We start from the raw sequence: 13426 nt of genomic DNA on the forward strand, positions 1-13426 counted from the left end.
ACATGTAACTTAATTTTTCTAGAACAGAACTTTTTACTGTAAGGCCCTAATCTGCTAGTTTGGTGGAAACTTCATTTGAGTCATGTAAGGGATTCCCTCCCTTGCCCCAACTACCCCCAGGATTGTGTCCAAGTTCCAATGTGTTATTGAGGAGCCAAAAGTCAGGGATAGAGGCTCATCTGGTCCTTCCACATCTGCCCACAGCACCAGCTCCGAGATAACCATCAATCTCTCTGAGCTCCAGTAATGGGGCTACTCAGTCTTGTCTCATTGCAGTCCCAGGCCCATCCCATAAGGAGCAAGGGGGAAAAGCCTCCCTCTTGGGCGACTACACACATCTACACTAGTGACACATATCCCTTTATATATCAGTCATTTTTAATGCCCTCTTTGGTTTACTGAAATGGAATTTATAGATAATATACTCTATTGAATATAACTTCAAAAAAACTTTAACATTCTTAACTGTAATGTAAAGGAGGACCCAGTAGAAAAGTACAATAAAATTATATGCACTCAAATATGTGAGTAGCTTGACTACAGTAGGAGGCATTATAAAAAGGGTCAGGTGGTTACACGCACATGCAGAATCATTGTGAATACGCTTCTACAAATGCAGACTGAAACTGGGTACTCTAGTGGCCCTTCAAGTACCATGACTCACATTACATCAGTAATTTTTTAAAGTAATGTTTACAAAATGATCAATTTTCTCTAAAGTTTAAAAAAAGTAGCTGTCCCTCAATTTACACAGTAATCCCACTCCTGGATAACTCAGTGAATATTAAAACACTACAAAAATACTATGTAAAAAATATAGGTGGGCAACTTTCCCCTCTGGCCAAGATGAAGTAACAGAGGATCACTTTCTGCTCCCACCTGAAACCACAGAAGCCAGCAAAGCATATGAAACCACTGGGTCAGCAAGCTCCAAAAGCCAACCTTCCAGGCCATGGTTTCAGGGCATCTGTGATCAATTCCTGAAGGATCTCAACTTTAAACCATTAAATACAACCTCTCTCTTTGCTTGAATGTACAATATAGATTTACAGTTTGCTAAGGGATGTTTCCATAGGAGTTGTGATGTTGATGTCGTAGTTACTTTTGGCCAAAAGTGATACCGTCAAGCCCTAATAAAGTTCCTGGAATTGTAAACCTGGCATGACTGAAATCCTTCTGTTAAAATCAGTGGATTGTACACTCTGCTGACCAGAGAGTTATGAGAGGCACAATGGAAAGATAGCACATAAGCCAAAATTCAACAAAAAAACATGTATTGAATGCCTACTATGTGTCTGGTTATAGATAGGTCACATCATCAAAGAGCTCAGAGACTAGTAGGGGTGTGGTCTAGTTGAAGGCTTCTAAATCAGTGATAAGGCCACGCCCATGCCAAACATCTCAATTTCCCACGCAAAAAAAAGATCAAGATGTTGCTTATCCTATGGACACCAGCTTGAGGGGCTCCAGGGTGTAGACAGTGAGTCCTCCTGGCTCCATCCTGGCGAAGCTGCCCTCACTCCCTTTGCCCCGCCCAAGATCACGCTTGTGGAGCCAGGTGTAGCCAGCTCACACCAGGTGCCCCTGAGTGTGAGGAGCCAACGCATCTCTGGAATGTGGCTCGCTGAAAACATCTGTCTCCAAGACAGCAGGTATTTATTTACACCAGTGCTTCCCAAACTTTAATGTGCACACGAATCACTTGGGGAACTTGTTAAACTGCAGATTCTGATTCAAGAGGTCTGGGGTGGGGGCAGAAATTTTGCATTTCTAAGAAGCTCCCAGGTGATTCCTACGCTGCTGGCCTGCAAAACACACTTGAGTCCAGAGGCCTGACAAGACGCAGCGTTGCAGAAGATGGCTGTAACCACAGAATCACACAAAGACTTTCCCATGAGACGTTCTAACAGCTCCCCAATGCCCTGGAACAATGTCTCCTTGGAAGGGAGGTAAACCCTCATTGGCTAAGAGGGTCCAATACATAAATAAATACATTGCATACAATGTAGGAGAATGAGAGACTTTCTGGGCAGATGAGGGAAGGCTTTCAGGAGGAGGTGATTTCTGAGCTGGGTATGAGAGTTTAGTGGGTCTAGAGGAGGAAACGGGGAATGAGGAATGAGCCTCACAAGGCACATGGGGCCTAAAGCCACAGGGAGCCTCTGAAAGGTTAAGGAGGAGAGACATAATCGAGTATTTTAGAGCAACACTCTGACTGCCATGTGGGGAGTGCACTAGAGGGGAACTAGGCCAGGCCAGGGCAGCTGTGAATTGAATGCAGGCAATGATGAGGGGCTACACTAAGAGAGAGGCCGGGAGGCAGGACACACACAAACTGCAGATGATGCCATTGACTGAGACAGCAGGGGAGTGGCGAGATGGTGAGCTCAGGACCGCTGAATCTGGGAGGTGAAATGTGCAGGGACCTGAAGCTGGTGTTTGACCTGCGGGCAGATCTGGATCCCACAGGCACAGGAGCAGGGACCAGGGCATGGGAGCGGGTGAGCCCCCTGAGAGAGGCTCCCAGAAAGGGTGGAGGTGAGTGCAGCACTGGGAAAGCCACAGTAGTTTCTCCTTGGTTCTGAGTGCCCTTTCTCATCAGCAACTACACCAAGTATCTGTTAAGAAAGGGATAGAAAATGACATGGTTGTTCGTAACAGGCACTAAAAAGGGCTGTGATAAGAACATCAAGCTTTTAAGAATGTTCTAACCAATACCTGGAGAAACATGGAGATAATAACCCTTCAAGCACTAAACATTTTTTTTTTTTTTTTGAGATGGGATCTCGCTCTGTTACCCAGGATGGACAGCGGTGGCACGATCTCTGCCACTGCAACCTCCATTTACCAGATTCAAGTGATTCTTCTGCCTCAACTTCCTGAGTAGCTGAGATTACAGACCTGCACCACATTGTTTGTTTTTTTAAATGTATTTTTAGTAGAGATGGGGTTTCACCATGTTAGCCAGGCTGGTCTCAAACTCCTGACCTCAAGTGATCCGCCTGCCTCAGCCTCCCAAAGTGCTGAGATTACAGCCATGAGCCACCGCGCCTGGCCTCAGAATCATTCATTTTAAATATTTCTTAAGTTTTCTCCACATATATTTAGTGAGCATGTTACTCTCCAAATTGCTAATTAAAAGAAATCAGTTAAAATAATGATTGTCATTTGCATTACTTTTTACATACACAGTGTCTTTTTATCCTTAAAAATTCTGTGTAGAATTTTTGAAAAAATTATCTCCATTTATAGGTAAGAATACTGGCACTTGGAATGATCAAGTGACATGCCTGAGATAATACAGCTGTCAGTAGCAAATTTGAGATTCCTGCTGAGATTACCTGTCGCATGATGACAGTCGCATAAATATTCTGAAGTGACATAATTCTTCAAGGAAAAGGAAAATATTTAGAATTGACTAGAAAAGGCTGTTAAGTAGCTAGTTCATCAATCATTTCATGGAATTTGTAAACAAAAATGAATCCTGAATAAAGCTGGGCCACCTTGGGGTTGGTCTCAGCAGAGCATTGTGTCCAAAAGAATCATGACTCCAACTCCAAGAAAGCCTTGCAACTTAATATAAATCCCTTGGAGGCCGGGCACGGTGGCTCACACCTGTAACCCCAGCACTTTGGGAGGCCTAGCCAGGTGGATCACTTGAGGTCAGCAGTTCGAGACCAGCCTGGCCAACGTGGTGAAACTCCGTCTCTACTAAAAATACAGAAATTAGCTAGGTGTGATGGCGGGCACCTGTAATCACAGCTACGTGGGAGGCTGAGGCATGAGAATCACTGGAACCCAGGAGGCGCAAGTTGCAGTGAGCTGAGATCATACCACTGCACTCAAGCTTGGATGACAGAGTGAGACTCTGTCTCAAAAAAAAAAAAAAAAAAAGTCTTAGGAGAAGCAGATGAGGAACCACATTGCACACATTGCATGACACACAGTGGAACGTTCTAAAATCTTTTTGTTTTGAGATGGAGTCTCCCTCTTTCGCCCAGGCTGTAGTGCAAGGGCATGATCTTGGCTCACTGCAACTTCCTCCTCCCGGGTTCAAGGTTCAAGCAATTCTCCTGCCTCAGCCTCCTGAGGAGCTGGGATTACAGGCACATGCCACCACACTCAGCTAATTTTTGTATTTTTAGTGGAGACAGGGTTTCGCCATGTTGCCCAGGCTGGTCTTGAACTCCTGGCCTCAGGTGATCCACCCGCCTCGGCCTTCCAAAATGTTGGGATTACAGGTGTGAGCCACCACGTCCAGCCTCTAAAACCTTTTCCCAAAGTCTCTCTCATCTCAGTAGCAGCCCCCTTGCTGCTGCTTCACTGGCTGTGCCCTCCGGATTCCATTTCTTTCCACAGTCACTCCATAAACTTTCTGATAGGAACCCCTTTAGCCTCTCAGCTCCCTCTAAGGCTCTTCCACAGTCACCCCTGGTCAACACAGTGACAAGAACAGGAGGCAACACAGAACCTCCCAGACTGTGGGTGGGGAGGGGCGGTGTGTGTAAATTTTTGTTGTCCCTGATAAATGTATACTTTAGACCCTCCAGTGGCTTCCATCTCCTTTCCGTGAGCCACAAGGCCCTACTTATCTGGTGTCATCTCTGTTCCAGCCACACTGGCTGCCCTGTTTGTCCCCAGATGCCCACCACTCTCCAGCCTCAGGACACTTGCACTTACTGTTCTTCTGCCTGGAACGTTTTAACCATAAATAACCACGTGACCAGGTCTTTCCTTTCATTCAACTCTCTGCTCAGATATCTCCTATTAGCGAGCCTGTCCCTGAGCTCCTGGTCTAAAATAGCAACCTGCTTGCTCTCCATCCCTTCACCCTGCTGGATTTTCCTTCAGAGCACTTATCACCACTTCACAATGTCTGTTTACTTATTATTTACAACTCCCACGAGGAAGCAAGCTCCACGTGGGGAAGAACTTTGTCTATTTTGCTCTCGGCTGATTCCTCATGCACAAAAAATATTTGTTAAATAAAATGAATGGATAGTTAGCTATTCATCAAAATTTTATTAGAAAGCTAATAAACCCTTAAATAAGAATGTGTTTTCCTTTGAACACTTGACGCTTGTTATTTGTGTAGTCACATGGTTTCTAATGATCTCTATGTCCTAGATGCTCCTTTTGCTGCTGTTGTGGCCTCTGTGCCTCACATGTCATGTGGCGTCTTCTGATCTCAGCCTATGTTACTCTTCTGTTGTATATAAAGTCTGGATTTTTCAGTCCAGTTTCCAATTCAAGCTACTTGGTCTCTTTGAATCCCCTAAGCCTTTGCTCCCAAGAATCTCCAGTGCAAGTGTTCACAGACTGTGACCTAGTTGATGGCAGGTCATCAGCTTCCAGAAATGTCAACTGCCTGTGAATCCCTAGGGTACTGGCATCTGGAAATACTGAAGACCCAGAGCCCTTGCCTTGCCAGCATGTCTGGTGTCTGTGAGCTTTGGGAACTAGCAGCACTGGGGGCTTCAGCACATGTGCCTCCCAGCATTAGGAGGGCATTCCTGGCAAGAAGGAAAATGGGCCTCAAAGCAACTGCATTTGAAGGCTGGGACCCATGAACACATTTCTGCCTCCAGAATGTCCCTGAGTGCTCTCACTGAGCACTCTCCCAGAAGCACCACCACTGATGTCAATAATAACTAAAAAGCAAAGCATCCTGCATGGTAAAGAATTTCGCCTTGCCCAAAGACAGGTCAGCCTTTGCCCTGAGCTGCTTTCTTTGTTTAGGGCAAGGCCTGGACCCACCAGATCTTAGGGTGGAGCCAGCCACACCAGAGAGGCCATTTATGTAACTGAGAGTAGAGGCTTTGGGTCACATGGTATCAGTTGACCTAGAGGCTAAGATCAGCTAGGTGGGCAATCAATCAATCAATCAGTCATGCATATGTCTCGGGGCCACAATAAAACTCCTGAACACTGAGGCTCAGGTAAGCTTCCCTGGATGGTAATACTCCTTATGTATTGTCACTCTTGGGTACCAGGGAAATAATGTGTCCTAGGGATGACAGAAGATTCACTTTTGGAACCTTCCTAAACTCTGCCCTATGCATCTCTTCCATTGGCTGGTTTTAATCTGTATCCTTTTCCTGCGATAAAGTGTAACTAGGAGCATAATAGCTTTTGGTGGGTTCTGAAGTCCTTCTAGTGACTTCTCAAATCTGAGAATGATTTAGGGAACCCACCCCCTAAACTTGCAGTTGGTGTCAGAAGTAAGGCCAATCTTGGGTACCATGTCATTGAGCCCCACAGTGGCTAACTGTAGGTATATCCCCACACCATGAGAAGACTGGAGCTTCTGCTCAAAGGTGTTTCAATTCAGCACAATATGTAGCTTTCTCCTTGCATTTAACTTTCATTTTAATATATCTTTATATCACATTTAAAAGCTTTTGTGGGAAAAAGAGACTTTTAAAACTGGAAAAAAAAACTTGTCTTTGGTACTTATATGATATTTGCATCAGTACTCCCAACATACTTTGAGAATACTGAATTTTGAAATTATTTCCCAGAGAAGTATAAATTTTTCAGCATAAGTCACCTGCCTACGACCTCACAGAGTTCATGGCAAGACTAAGAACAGAACATGCAGTGCCTGATTTCTTACTCTGCCCAATAGACCATGGTCAGGGCCAGGAGGACATTAAGCTTGAAACTCGCTGGACAGCACACGATCCCCAGTGCAGGGCAGGTGGAGGGCTGATCCTGGAGGAGACAAGGCCACTTGTCTGCCTCAGGGAAATTACAAAAGTGATAGCGGGGAAGGCGCAGGTGATTCTAAACTCAAAGTGATTGCAGGGTAGTGAAATATGAGTCAGTTAGCAGCAGACATGAAAGTAGAAAGGAAAAATAGAAGGTGTGAAAAAGGGTGGGAAGGTTCTTAGAAGATGTGAATATGGAGAAAAAGTGGAGTGGGCCTCCAATAGAAGAAGAGTAAGCACGAGAGCTGGAGAATAAGCCCAGCTCATTCCTGCTCTGGGAAAAACCAAGGATTTTGCTAAATTCTTTCTCCCTTATCTTTTCCATCAGCCAACACTTAACTGTAGGGGACTTCAGCAAAAACTAATATTGCCTTAGTGTCAGCTGAACATGAAGTGTTCTTCTTCAACCCAGGAAATTGAACTTTGATGAGAATAAATGAAATTTAAACCTTAAAACTTTGATAAATATCTGAAGTTTAGTTTCATACTTCTGAAGTCAAAGCAAGCTCTTAGCATAGAAATAATGTTCTTTTCCACCTTGAGGATGAAGGGCAGAAGGGGAGGGTGAGGGGAAGTGCTCTGTCTATAACTGATGGAATGGAGAGGATTAGGAGACAAAGGCAGAGAGAACATCACCACCTTTACTCAGCAAGAAGCAAAGGGAGAGGAGAGACCCTAATCTTTGTAAAAATAAATAAATAAATAAATAAAGGGCCATTTGGAAAAGGAAGAAAGGGGAGGACAGTGGGGTACAGGGACCCTCAAGTTCGCTGGGCTCACTCATCTCATGCCCAACAGCCATTCCTCCCTGATGGCCAAACTCTAATTGTATCCCAAACAATATGTTCAGCCCTAAATAATGACTTGTGATTGATCTAAGCCAACGATTACAATCCTGTTCCTGTTACCAGGCAGTTGATTTCTCAGCCTCCCTTTTAACGAGGAGTAGCTGTGTGACTCAGCTTGTGACAAAGAAATGTCAAAGGAAGCCTTCTAGGAGGTGTCTGGGAAAATTTTTGCTTTTCTGTTAAAAGAGGCTGATATGGCTGATGCCACCTCTTTCTCTCTTCCTGCTTCAAACACAGGTCATGATGCCTGAAGCTGTGGCAGCCAGCTTGTAGCTATAAGGGAAAAAACAAGAGTGTCACAGGGACACCAGCCGTAATATCATTAAGCCACTAAGTGGAGCCATCAGCTCCCACTCCAGATGCTCCCAATCCCAGTCAATGAGAAAAATTAGAACTTGTTTGCCTAAGCTACCCTTGGTTGTATCTGTTCTTCCTAGCAGCAGCTGAATGCAACCCCAATACAAAACTCATATTCCAAGAAAATGTTGCCTTTATGACTGGTAAAATCATATTTTGATTACCACTGGAAAAAAAAAAACATAAAAAATGTTCTAGGGCTCACAGATCTCATCAAAGAGGCCTCTGATCCCTGGGGATCCACAAATTGCAGTTCAAGAAGAACCAAACTAGGCCAGAGAAGCAACTACAGACAAGTAAGAAAGACAAGGCATTGACTGGAAGAAAAAGATCAACTTGAGAAAGCAAAAATATGGGAAAAAGGCATCGGGCATAACAGCATCTCACTGGTAAAGGGAACATGGCAACAAGAAATCCTTGAATCAGTGAGATAGAGAGAGAGCAAGAATGGCCTTCACCCTTCATTCCAGACAGCACCAGCTGGAGCCACAGTGAGCCACATGTCTGTGGGTGTTGGGGGCTGCTGAGAAGTCACCTCTCTGGCTTTTGGGATGACAAGCCCAGAGCTATAGCAGAGGCCAGTTGCTTCTGTAATAAGCATTTGTTAGATCCCCCTAGCCTTCGAGACGCTGAACATAGATCGAAATCCACAGTCCTTGAACGCGAGTTATCCTCTGACTGAGAACGAGAATGGGGTGAAATCAACAAAAATGGAAAGGAAAATCAGGAAAAGGAGGAGGCAAGCCAGCTGGGGACTCATGTCTTCCTCTATCTTCAGAAATCTTTACTCCTTTAGTCCTGAACAGCATAACTCATATTTTTTTAATAATATTTTCTATTGTTTTAGGACCTTTTGATTGAAGACAGTGGTGTAATAATGAAGAAGTCATGAATTCATTTTCTCTCTCTCTCTCTCTCTCTGTGTGTGTGTGTGTGTGTGTGTGTGTCTCTTTCATCTTGCCAATGTTGCCTAGACTGATCTCAAACTCCTGGCCTCAAGGGATCCTCCTGCCTCGGTCTCCCAAAGGGCTGGGATTAAGGGTGCAAGCCAGAACATCTGGCCTGCGTGACTTATATTTGAAACTGAGTTCTACTTAAAGGAAATCCAATACGTAAAATTCCAAACCTACAAAACAAATTGAAAGATCAATAACTTTTTGAGTGGATAGTTCATTTTCCATACTGCAGGTTTTCTTCATAAAATGAGCTTTCCTGGTACATTTACTCCAAGATTTGAATTAGGCAGGAGTCTTGAGCAGCCTGGCCACATGTAGCCACAATAACAAGTGCTTCCTGGTTCACAAAATGACCTGTTTGTCCTCATGGCAACCTTATTTGATTTTTATGACAACCCTACGATTATGAGAGGAATAGATACTCTTTCCAGAATGTTTTTTGTTCAAAGACCAAACATTCATTTAAAAAATAGGCTTACTTTTAGCTGAGCATTAAATTAATGTGTTCGTTATAGAGAAGCAGAAAGAAAAAAAGAAATCCTCCATACCCCAAAGAAAACCACCATGATTTTAAGCCTTTTTTTTTCAGTCTTTGTGCTGTGCACAGACGTGATAATACTCATTAGACAATTTTATTTTCAGACTTTTTTCGCCTAACATTATAACATGAATATTTTCTCAGGATATTCAGCTACTCTTACTGTCATTTTTCATGATTGCGCAGTATAATTTCCATAATTATTTCTAAAAATTGAAATGCTTCTTTGCTCATTTTGTTTTGAGTTACTCTGTCAGTGTCATTTAAGCAAAAATGTAAATGAATTATGCTACTAGAAAATGTAACAAGCTAATCATTCTCCCTATTGTTGAGGTTTGCTTCCTACCAATTAGTCTCTGATCAACATCTTTATGTATAACTCTTTTTCTATATCTCAGGTGAATTTATTTAGAATAAATTACTGGAGATGGAGCTACTGGTCCAAAAGGAATAGATGTTTTAAGGTGCTGTTTGTAAAAGTGCTTCCTAAAATGACTGTACCAATCTTCATTCTCAAAATATCCCTTTGACTACACTGTCACCAGCATCGAGTAAGCATTTTAAGAAACATTTGCTTATGTATAGGTAAAAATCATATTTTATTATTATATTAATGTGCATAGCTTTATCTCTGAGTTTGAACACCTTTCCAGAAATGTATGAACCAGCTATAATTTGGTTTTTTGTAAAGAATGTGGTCCTAGAGCAGAAACAAACCTCATTTTACTGCTGAGGAAACAAAACCTGGAGGAATTTAAGCCATTTCCCCACGGCTACATAATTACTAAACTGGCTAAGTGAAGAATCCAACTCAGGCTTTTTGAAGCTGACCTAAGTAATTTCCCCTCCCCACCACCATCACATGGATTTTTTAATTCTTCAAACCTATCTGCAAGATTTAACAAAATAAGTACTTTTTAAAGTACACACTTCCAAGTCATGGCTTCTCTGCCAGTTTAGAACTCAGTAAATGAAGACCCAAGAACGCACATGGGCATCTGCTACAGACCTAGAGTCAGGGTCGAATTACAAACATGACCTCCTTCTTTCTTTTTCCTTTTTTTTGGGGGGGAGGGGGCGGAGTTTCGCTCTTGTTTCCCAGGCTGGAGTGCAATGGTGCAATCTCAGCTCACTGCAACCTCCGCCTCCCAAGCTCAAATGATTCTCCTGCCGCAGCCTCCTAAGTAGCTGGGAGTACAGGCGCCCGCCACCACACCTGGCTAATTTTTGTATTTTTAATAGAGACAGGGTTTTGCCATGTTGGTCAGGCTGGTCTCTATGTCCTAACCTCAGGTGATCCGCCCGCCTCGGCCTCCCAAAGTGTTGGGATTACAGGCATGAGCCACCGTGCTTGGCAAAAGATGACCTCTTTCTAATCACGTGCTGCCTGGCTGCTCTTAGGCTTAAGACTTCAGATGCTTGCACAATGGAGATTCATACCATGCTGAAATACAATGGGCAAGCTAGGAGCAAACTGGAAAAGAATTAGTTTCTAAACAGAACTGTTGGGAGTCAAGGGTTTCAAAGTCAGGCAGAATTATGATTTGCAATCAGCAAAAACAGATCAATCCTATCCATTCCATATAGATCAAGGGGAAAGAAATCAGAGAATTATCTGTGAAAGTAAATACATTTAAGAAAGACCCAGATAGAGAAATAACCTACACTTCTAACGTTTAAAAGATGGATTACTTAAAAATGGAATATTGGGGCCGGGCGTGGGGGCTCATGCCTGTAATCCCAACATCTTGGGAGGCTGAGACAGGAGGATTGCTTGAGCCCAGGATTTCAAGGCCAGCCTGGGCAACATAGTGCGATCCTGTATCTACAAAAAACTTGAGGCCGGGCGTGGTGGCTCACGCCTCTAATCCCAGCACTCTGGGAGGCCGAGGCAGGTGGATCACCTGAGGTCAGGAGTTTGTGACCAGGCTGACTAACATGGTGAAACCCCGTCTCTACTAAGTAAAAAAAAAAAATTAGCTGGATGTGGTGGCGCATGCCTGTAATCTGAGCTACTTGGGAAGCTGAGACAGGAGAATGGCTTGTACCTGGGAGGCGGAGGTTGCAGTGAGCCAAGATGGTGCCATTGCATTCCAGCCTGAGCAACAAGAGGGAAACTCCATCTCAAAAAAAAAAAAAAAAAAAAATTTAAAAACTAGCCAGGTGAGTTGGTGCACCCCTGTAGTCCCGGCTACTCAGTACACAGCCTGAGGTGGGAAGATCACTCGAGCCCAGGAGATGAAGGTCGAAGTAGCTATGATCGTGCCATTGCACTCCAGCCTGGGCAATAGAGCAAGATTCTACCTCTAAAAAAAAAAAAAAAAAAAAAAAAAGAGAGAGAGAGAGAAAACTGAATAAATGGTGCTGTTAACCATTTAAAAAAGAATAAATTACATTCTCCCATTTCATGTAGTATGCCAAAATCAGTTCTGGATAGATTTACGTTAAATATAAAAATGAACTATAAAAAAACAAATTTAAGAAAAGTGGAAATCGATAATCTGATTTCAAACTGGGAAAGCTTAAAAACTGAAAGGGACTCCATAAAGGAAAGGGTTACAGAGAGAAGTTTAAGACTTCTGAAGAGTGTCAGAAGGAGGGAGAGAGGGAAAAAAATCTGGCAAAACAAATAAAATTTTCCAGCTCATCATCCAGGTTAAGAGGCAAGTATCAAGCTAAGGAGACAATGGCAATTAATAGGGCAGGAAGAGGATGAATATCTTTACTATGGAACTGTTCCTAATGAGAGGACCTAGCACCTGCAAGAAAACGGGATGCTCGCACTCTCGTTGTGGGAGGGCACGGCATATCCCTTTACACTCTCAGAGAAGCACATTTGGGACAGTGCATACTAAAACAGACTCAAAAATAAGAGCTCATGCCCTTTAATCCAGTAATTCTACTTTTAAGAATGAATCAGAGGTCTACGAAAAGATTTTCACGTAAAGATATTTATCACAGAATATGGTAGTGAAAATGTCTGAAAATTTAAAATGTCCCCAAATAAGAAAGTGGTTCAATAAAAATTAATCCATCCAGACTCATACCTTAAGGGAATATTTTATAAAAGGAAAAAGGTTTCTGGTATTTGAAGTGATAAAAGCAAGTGACAAAGCAATATAGGAAGCATGGCTAAAATTCTATAAAATGAAAAGTACATAAGTAAACAGTGGTTATAACTGAATAGAATTCCATAAGATTTTTAAAATTTTCTTTTTTGTACTTTTTTTCCTAACTTTCTAAAAATATATATGGATATCTATATATGTCCTCATGCCCACGCACACTTTTCTCTCTGTGTGTGTGTGTGTGTGTGTGTGTGTGTAGGAGGAGGAGAGTTGTGCAATAGTAGCCCCATGGACAGTGTTCTAGGCATCTCCCATGCCCCTGCTTTCCTACACACACATGTTAAAAACATCTTGTTGGAAACCTACAAAGGACTATAAAAATAGAGACTACACAGGTGGGTTACCAGCTAAGCTTTCTTAATGAGAAACTGGGAAGAAGTGAATAGCAAGTTTGATGAAATCATATCTTCAGAAAGCTATAAATATTACAGAAGACAGATAAGAACATAAACAACTGCAAGATCAAAGACTCTGTGGAACAAATTCACTAGGAGAGAAGGGAAAATTTATATACCGAATTCTTTTTTTTAAGCCAGTTCCCTGTGAGTGTCCAGTTTAATGACTGTTTAAATTATATCTGCAATTTTCTGAGTGGTTCCCTAACTTTTCAAGTTTATAAACCAACACATCAACAATTCTCAGTCAATGGAAGAGCATTTCTCTGGGGAGCTATGAAAATATACCTTGCATTTTAAATGCAATAAAAAGCATGACTAAACATGCCTCTGTTCTTTATAACACAGAAGTACCACATCTGGTCATTAAAAAAATGCATTATACAGAGTTGTACGGATGCCAGATACTTATTACAGAGAACTGTTTTATCCATTTAGCCCAATTTTCCAGATGTTTTATTACTTGGAGACAGGAGAATTGTTGAAACTGATGA

Source organism: Hylobates moloch, unplaced genomic scaffold, assembly GCF_009828535.3.
Source record: "Hylobates moloch isolate HMO894 unplaced genomic scaffold, HMol_V3 SCAFFOLD_23, whole genome shotgun sequence".
In the NCBI taxonomy this organism is placed as follows: Eukaryota; Metazoa; Chordata; class Mammalia; order Primates; family Hylobatidae; genus Hylobates; species Hylobates moloch.